This window comes from Vulpes lagopus, chromosome 17 (assembly GCF_018345385.1).
Source record: "Vulpes lagopus strain Blue_001 chromosome 17, ASM1834538v1, whole genome shotgun sequence".
Taxonomy (NCBI): Eukaryota; Metazoa; Chordata; class Mammalia; order Carnivora; family Canidae; genus Vulpes; species Vulpes lagopus.
The window spans coordinates 6,946,211-6,955,137 of NC_054840.1; the positions used below are offsets into that span (position 1 = coordinate 6,946,211).

General features: G+C 42.9%; 1 pseudogene; it reads left to right on the forward strand.

The window, feature by feature from the left end:
• The first annotated feature begins 1,091 nt into the window (after positions 1-1,091).
• On the forward strand, positions 1,092-7,435 carry LOC121477611 (annotated as a pseudogene).
• The last annotated feature ends 1,492 nt before the right edge of the window (positions 7,436-8,927 follow it).

The window sequence follows — 8,927 nt, forward strand, 5'->3', positions numbered from 1 at the left end:
TTTTTTTTTTTTGCCGCCCAGTAAGTATTCTGGATAATACAGCATTAAGAGGCATGGGTAGATAAAAGCATACCATGAACTAGGTATTGTTTTTCACACTGAACTAAGGGTTTATGGAAAGAGTTGTATCTATTTCATTGTTCCAAGGGACTATGCAGTTCTGGTTTCTCTATAATGGAACTAGAGCTAAGAACTAAGTCCAGAAACCAGCCAAAAACCAGTTCAAAGCTTCTCTGGCCTATACTGCTCCAGCAGGCAAGATACCAGCGGATTGATAAAGGCGTGATATTTTCACATTTTCTGCATGAAAACCAGGGAAATATGCACTAAAGAAAACTTTGTAAAGACACACTGCAGGGCACGTGGGTGGCTCAGTCAGTTAAGCATCTGCCTTCGGCTCAGGTCATGATTCCAGGGTCCTGGGATCAAATCCCACGTAGAGTTACCTGCTCAGCGGGGATCCTGCTTCTCCCTCTCCTTCTGCCCACCCCCCCCTTGCTTGTTCTCTGTCAAATAAAAAAGTCTCAAAAAAAAAAAAAAAAAGGAGAGAGCCACACTACAGAATGCCATCTGTCATGTAGCCTCCTGGTCAACCACTGTAAAGCTGCATTAGCTCACAACTAATGGAGAAAGGAGAAGTCAGTGGTATGAGGGTAAAGGCTGAGTATCCCAGAGGCCTCTGGGAAAAGGCCCCACAGAGAAGAGGGAAAAACAAAGCTTACTCTCAGATACGTTTCCTAAGAATTTCTCACTTGTGGCCAGATTACACAGAATGTCTCAGGGTTGGAGAAGAGCCATAATATAAAAAGCTTATATAGATTACGATTGCTTTTGTAGACTCCATCTGCGATGTCATAGTCAGAAGGGTGTGTATGTGTGTGTGTACATGTGATAAGAATACCACTGCGTATTCCTCAAGATGCAGGCCAGTCTGATAATTTGTAAACCATCAGTACTGGGAAGGCAGAGTGTGTCCAGACTGAGGCTTACAGAATCCAGTTTATAGGGCTTTTCCTGGCCGGGCCAAGGGGTAGCTGTGTATGTTAAGGTACATGGGCTGCAGAATCTATGCCTTTTGCAAAACTGAAATTATGGCAGGTCCAGAAACTGATGCCCAATTCCATTTCACTGCTATTAAAAATATATTTCAACTCTTATACTCCCACAGGGAGAATGAATTGTGTACTGGCCACATGCAGAGGCATTGCTTTGATAGTTTTATACATCTAGTTATGGTCTAAAAAATCTCCAGCTGTGAAAGCCACGTATGAACTCTAAACAGTCTGTACCTCATCTGTTAAGTTCCCATGCCTGAACACGCTAATGTCAACTCACCATGTGATACTCAATTTGTACAATAAATTATGAACCTGGGGGAAAAATTCCAGTTTATATTTCCCATCACTTTCCCACTTGGTTGTCTCTAGGGTTTCATAGAGCAGCAGTTATTTCCTAATCTGATATCTCTCTCCATGTGGTGGGCAGTCAACACAAGAAATGCTTCTACTGTCTATCTGCTCTCTCCTTGATTCTTCCTTGGAGATGAGGAATTGCTTTAATGGTGACTTTGAGAGGGAAACCAGGCAAAGAGATCTCAGTCCTTTCCTCTCTCCTCATCCTAGGGAGTCAGCTGCTCGTAGAAAGCAAGGATTCTGTTCTGATTCTGGGTGCTGTACGTTCTTCAGAAGGAGAGCTCCATATGCAGGCTGGTGGCTGTCCAGATGAACTTGTGACAGGTAGGTAGGTCTGCTAACCCTGCAGTACAGGATCAGGAAGCCCATTCTTGCTGCACCTAACCCACAATCACCAACCTACATTTGGTTCAGAACTGGGATGGGGAAAGGAGGTAATAATTATGGTTTCCCGAAGACCCCAATAGGTTTGTAGACTCAATCGAAATTACCTATGGTGTTTCCACCTTGTGTTTGCCACAGCAGGACAGATGGCAGTATCTAATGAGCAGCCTCTGGTCCTTTGGGGAGAGGCCCAGTAATTGATGGATCTCCAAGATAAAAGCCTTCACCTACAGTGTTTGCCAGTCTCTGTGGTGCAAATACCCACACTGTGAATGGTGTCAAGCTACACTTGTGACATCCTTGAACAGACTTGGGAGGAGATGTTCACAGGCTGCTCTCTCCAGTCAGTGAAGAGCCAACTCAGCCAACCATTGCACCTCTTTAGAGCAGAGAACACATCCTTCCACAGGAGCAGATGCCTCTGGCACATGGCTGGGTGTACACCTCTGAGCTGGAACTCCTGTTTGGTGATTGTTTCCTTTCCTAAGAACTGGCTCAACTGCAGGGAAAGGCCAAGTTTGGGGCCATATTCAGTGGCAAATCTACTGTCAGCTCAATACCATGATTAAAGGAAACAAGACGAGAACAAGGTTTCCTTGTAGGTGGCCACACCAGGAGCCAGCCCAGCATGGATTAGAAGGACCTTCTTAGTAAGTTCCTGCAGTTACATATTTCCCTACTCTTATTTTGGAGCTTGGCAGTCAATTCTCCAGCACATAAGAAAGGTCATTTTTCTGTCCCTGGTCCTCATTTTCTAAGTGACAGAAACACTAGAGTTTGAATTCTGTGTAACAGTTGAGTGATCATAGGCTGTTTGCTTACACGATCTTGATCCTTATTTTCCAGATTTGAAAAAAATGGAGATTGTGACATTTTCTCAGAAGGTTGTTGGAGATATTAGAAACAATGTTTCTAAAACAAATTACGATGGTATATGGCATGGAGCAGGCATACAAGAAATAGTAGACACGTAGTCAGTCACCCTTCTGTTGGTGTGGGGTGGTGAGAAGAGGGGTGGTGAGAAGAGCTCAGTAAATGCAGTTCTTTTTTATTTCATTCCCTCCGTTTGTGCTGTTTCCATGAGTTTTGTCCACTTCACCAGACCGCATATCTGTCCTCCTTCCAATTCCACCTTCTTCGATCCTTCTACTCAGAAGTCATCACTATGTAGGGGCTACAGGAACTGTAAACTGAACTGTTAGCAGAAGGGCCCTCGCTCCTAGCAGTGGATAAAGATAATTGCCTTTAATGTGCAGGTCTATATGATTAGCATCTCATGTTTTAAAATACACATTTAAGGACATGCATAATATTCCATTTCATAGACCCCCCCTTATTTTGTCATAATCATTTAACTAGATCCTCAATTAGGTTGTTTTCAGAAGTTTGCTATTATAAAAAATACTTCATTGAACATCTATATGCAAAACTTCTAGATTACAGTCAGGTTTTATCATTAAAGGGGGATATATACAAAATATATAGTATTTTTGTATAGAGTGTATATATATACACAATATTTATTATCAAATATTACATTATTATATTATATTAAATGTATATTAAAATATTACAATATTTTCACATATACCCAGCAGGAAATGCATGCCCACAAGAAACACTTCTGAAGCCATTCCCAGCCCTATCCAAGGAAATTTGGGCAGTTTTCTTCATAGTCAACCTACTGTGATCTAGTTGATTCCCTTCTCCCTCAATATTCCACCCATCATTTTTATGTGTCACTTTCTAAAATAATCCAGAAGATCCAGAACATGAAGATACCTCAGGGTCTTAGTAAATCTCTTACTGAGGTTGGGTTCCCCAGAAGCCCCATGAAACAAAGATTCAGGTGCGAGTAGTTTTTCTGGAGGTAAAGGACTGGGAAGGTGAGATAAGGAAGAGCAGGAAACCACCAAAGAATACTTACTAAGCCAGTTACCACTACGGGTTACTGGCACTTAGTACCCCGGGAGAATCACTTGGAGACGGTGTAGACATCTGCCTCAGAGATATCTGACCCCAAGGACAGTGGATCTGGGGTATTTGTCTAGCAAGTCCTGTTCGTCACTGATTGACAGCCCCTGTTGGAGGGCGTTAATACCCTGGCATTACCTGTGGCACAGGTGGGCAATGTGGCTTTCGTGGCCAAGAAAAGCCCTCAAGCTTTGCAGGAATGCAAGTGTTAATAGTTGGAAGTCTGCTAGCATGCACGGAGGTAGTAGGGGGGAGGGCAAATGGGTGAGATGCCCACAGAATCTTCTAGAATCTATCCTTAGGGAGCATGCAACTGACTTCCTGGAATGCGGTTGTTGCTTTAAGCTGTGACAAGCTGGTCCTTAAAGGAGGACATTCTACATCTATTGAATATTAAGCTATGAAAACAGACCCTAACACAACAGAAGAAAGTAGATAACAGCTTTACATCTAGGAAGGGGACAATTATTAATTTAATAAACATTCATAGGGGGCCTTTCAGTCTGCCAGACTCAATGACAAGCACTAGAATAGAAAGGTGAATTCAACACGATCCCTGCCTATAAGGAGCTTACTTTACAGTCAGGTGGAAAAGACAGAGCCCTCGGATGAGTAGGTGGGGTCTGAGGGCAGAGGGGACCTATGGCTTGCTGTCCAGGTACATGGCCCGGGAGGCAGCAGTACCCCAGAGAAGAAATGCCTATTTGGTATATCTGGGCAGATAGGGCCTCAGAAAGCCTCACGGTGTCCCCCAGCGGCAGCATAATCTAGAAGTGGAGATTGGCCCCAGATGTGCTGCAGGATGAGAATCATCTGCCCAAAGGGTCACAAGAGCAGCAGAGAAACCTGGCAGGCATGAAGGTGTTCGTCATGACACTGAGGAATGCTGGGCATGACCTGAGGGTAGGATCAATGGCTTAGCGGCCCCAGAGCTAGTGGATAACTGAGAGGCAGATGCTTTCCCCTGTGCCCTGCACCCCAAAGTCCTCCTGGGGCTGGGATGGAGCCAGAGAAGTCAGGAGGAGGCAACCCAGATTGGCTAAGAGTTCTACTTCGGGCAGAATGAGGTCTTGCCGAATAAATTCTATTTACTTATAGACAAATGAAGCAGGCACATCTCCTGCATACTCCAGTTTGTGGATTGCAAGGTGTACCCATTGCCCAGTGATTCCCCCAAAATCATGTTCTCATCAGTGAATCTCCCAGAGTCAAGTAAAGAGAGCATAGTTCTTGCAGGCAGACAGACTTTGATTTGAGTTCTAACTCTCCAGATTCCCGTCCCTATTTGATGTGTGAGGATGGACGAGTTAACAGTATTTAAGCCCTTTTGAGCATCAGGCGCCAGTGGTTAGTGGGAGGATTCAAAAATAAGACAGAAGATCATTCCCAGGGAAGTCTGAGCAGAGGAGTCTTCCAACACCATGTGGTATGATGCTGTGACCCCTGGCTACCGTGGCTCACTGACAGAGGGGAAGGAACCCTGACGGATGGGCCACCATGGCCCCAGCCAGGCTGGGTGACACTGTGAGGACCTCATAGACTTCATGGAAATACTCCAGAAGCACAAGCTGAGAGGGGAACTTGGAAAGGAAAGGTTCTGTTACAGTTGATGGACAGCACTGAGAAACCTTCTAAGAGGAGCCATTGCATGATCTCAACTTCTGTTCTGCAGATGCGATTATATCAACCCCCAAGGGTAGGGGAATTTGCCACAAATCAACAAGCATTTCCAAAGAATAAAAATTTTATGTACATATGTATATTTGTTTATACATATATGTGTGTATACGTATCACACCAGTTTCAAGGTAATGAGTGAGCATTGTGAATTCTGATTTTCATCATGAGAAATACTAAATAAAATGTATCATTTTTGTAGATATGCTTACATGTCTAAAGATTTAGGGTTTTAACAAGATGTTCTTTTTTCCCCTTTTCAGATACATCCAGATGTTTTTAATCTCTGCAAAGTAATGATGGCTACGTGCCGCATCCTTCAGCTGATTTGCAAGATGTATTTATGTGAAATAAAGGAGTTTTAAAGACCCGATTCTTCCAAAAAACATTTTTTACCACATCTTATGGCCTGGAAAATTGGTTTTCTGTTGTTTTGCTCTTTGGAGTTAAGATATTCAAACTTCAGAAATATTGTTAAAATGGGACAAATCAAGCCTCAGAAATTTTGGAAACAATCTCCTTCTACAAAATATGTAAAAATATTATACACAGTGTCTGGCATACAGGTAGTATTTAGCAGAAGTTTTCCCTTCCCTTCTCCCCCCACTGACAAGGGCCATATGAGAAAGATCCCCACTTTCTCATCATTCGTCCATATTGGCTTTCCCATTCCTAGTCTGCCTCAAAACATGAGGCATGTTTCTGCTTCAGCGACAGCAGGTTCAGGGAATGCAGAGAAGACTCAATCCCTGTCCTAAGAAGCGGATAGTCTGGAGGGGGAGAAGGGCACATAAAGCTTAGACAGATCATCAGTCTGACACTCACCAGTCTAGATTTAATTCCACAGTTTCCCATTACATTATACAATAATCTTGCCGGGCTCCCACTGGCTTTCTTCCTCAGGGCACCTGGTCCGATGAATGGGGTCAGCTCTTGTAAATTAGGCCTGTCTCACACAAGTCTTTCAAACTCTAACCTGCGGAAAAGTAATAGCTCCAAGGTTAGGCTTGATAGATTCTTTGAAATGGCTTTCTAAATAAAGGAGAATCTGGTCCTGAATTGAAGAAGGAATACTTTTTTTTTTAAAGCAATGACTCTAAATTCAAGGGCACCTGGTTGAGGTCGGTAGAACATGCAACTCTTGAGTTTGAGCCTCGGGCTGGGTGTTGAGATTACTTTAAAAAAATCTTTTAAAAATAAAGCAAAATAAAATAAAATGAAAACAGAGAGATAGAGAAAGAGAGAGAGAGAGGCAAACTGTTAGAGACTCTTAACTATAGGAAGCAAATTGAAGGTTGCTGGAGGGGTGGAGGGTGGGGGCATGGGGTAACTGGGTGATGGACATTAAGGATAGCACTTGATGTAATGAGTGCTGGATGTTATATGCAATTGATGAATCACTAAATTCTACCCCTGAAACTAGTAATATAGTATATATCAACTAAATTGAATTTAAATGAAAGAAATTTGGGGGCGGGGGGGGGGGCAGCCCCAGTGGCTCAGTGGTTTAGTGCTGCCTTTAGCCCAGGGCATGATACTGGAGACCTGGGACTGAGTCCCACATCAGCCTCCCTACATGGAGCCTGCTTCTCCCTCTGCCTGTGTTTCTGCTTCTGTCTCTCTCTCTATGTCTTTCATGAATAAATAAATAAAATCTTAAAAAAAAAAAGAAAAAATGTTAAAGCAACAACTCCAAGTTTAAAAAAAAAAGAAAGAAAAAAGAAAAAAAAAGAAAAAGAACACAATGACTTTATGTGTGGGAAAGATAGCTCAAAATTTAGAATTTAGAAATCAAATTCTCTTACCCACTTCCATTTTTGCATTTAATAAACAGGCAGAGAGTGCCAGCCTTGGGCCAGCCACCAAAAAGCACTGGCTGAGTTAAACACGGTGCCTGTCCTCCAAGAGTTCGTGGCTACGTGGAGAAGAAAGGCAAGTCAACAGACATCGGAGGAGAGGGCCATGAGGGCAATGGCAGAGAGCGTTGATCGAGATTGTCTCAATCAATCTGGTAGTGTCCTCTCTCACAGTGGGTCATGGCCAGGTTTATCCCCACTACTGTAAGAGCAGTGATCTGGGTTCAGAGAATGTTTTCCTGGTTGCAATTTGGCTCGCCCATGAGGTGGAAGTGGTATTCTTTAATACTTATATTCCTTCTGCTAATGCTGAGAGCCCATTGAGAAACTGGTCTCCATTTGACAATCTCATAGACTCTATTCTGTGTCCCTGAGGACATCTCAGGAGACTCTCAATAGCTTTATCACATCTTCTCATGATAAAGCCTGGTTTTAGAACTGTTTTCTGCCCACATTGAATGGAAGCTTATTTCCTTGTACTTCCAGTCTTGGTTTCCCTACAAACTGATGCTCATCCCTATCTTTTTGGTTATCATCATCCCTAACCGAATTAGATCAAATAGAAAGTCTTCACCTCTCTCTATGTCTCCTTTGCAAAGGTGTGTCCAATGAACCTGTTTATTCTCATACTGAGGGTGTTTGTTGAGTTGAGGGGCTGAGATGATTCTCCACTGACTCCAAGTCAGAGAACTAATTGATGAGACACGTCTTCTCCTTTGGGCTCCACCACTGCCCTGTCTAAAGTAGGAACTGATCTGGGTGGTGCTGGGGATAGAAGTGGAGTTGGAAGAAAAGACCCAAGACAGGAACTAGTACCTGTGGCAGCAGAGGAGGGTGTGGGAGACCAGCATCTGGAGTCGGGCCTGTGGGGCAAAAGTAGAAACTAGAAGGATGTCACATCAGTTGGACAGAACTCAGCATGCAGAGGCCCTACCTGAAAGATGAGATTGAAAATGCTTTAAAAAAAAAAAAAAGTTCTTTAAATAACATTCTTAAATAAGTAGAAATCAAGCTTAAACTATTTTGTGCTTTGAAATTGGCAGCTGCTTACTATAAAGTTTTGGTAAGGGAGAGCAGGGGGAAGGGGCAGTCTCCCCACTGAACCAGGAGCCTGATATGAGGCTCAATCCAAGACCCCCAGGTAAGGATGAAAACTCATTTACAAATTATGTAAACATGTATTGAGTTGTTGAAAGCATCACCTCATGTTCTAGGGAGGAGTTGTTTATGAATTTAAGAGAGGAGTGAGAGCTTCTCAGACAACTTTTTTTTTTTTTCCTAATTGAGAAAGGTTTTTATACTGCAGTGTGATAAGAGTGTGACCACAGTGTTACTTTTCTGGTTTTGCTCTGTGGAAGGAGAAGTAATGTTGTGTTTTTCTCTTTCTGCTCACAGTTCTCCCTCAGTTTAATGAATGGCAATAGGACTAAAAGAACAGAGGGCAGCCGTAGATCCCTGTAAGTACGTCTATGTTACTCCATTGCAGAGTCAAGCTTCATATAGGCTGAGAGACTTCAATGCACAAGCAAAAAAGGGAGAGAAGAAAGTCAGGGTTTTGTCTAGAGGAAGATACAGGAAATTTTAGGAAATGTATCAATGGTTGGTCACTAAGATGCTAAAATAT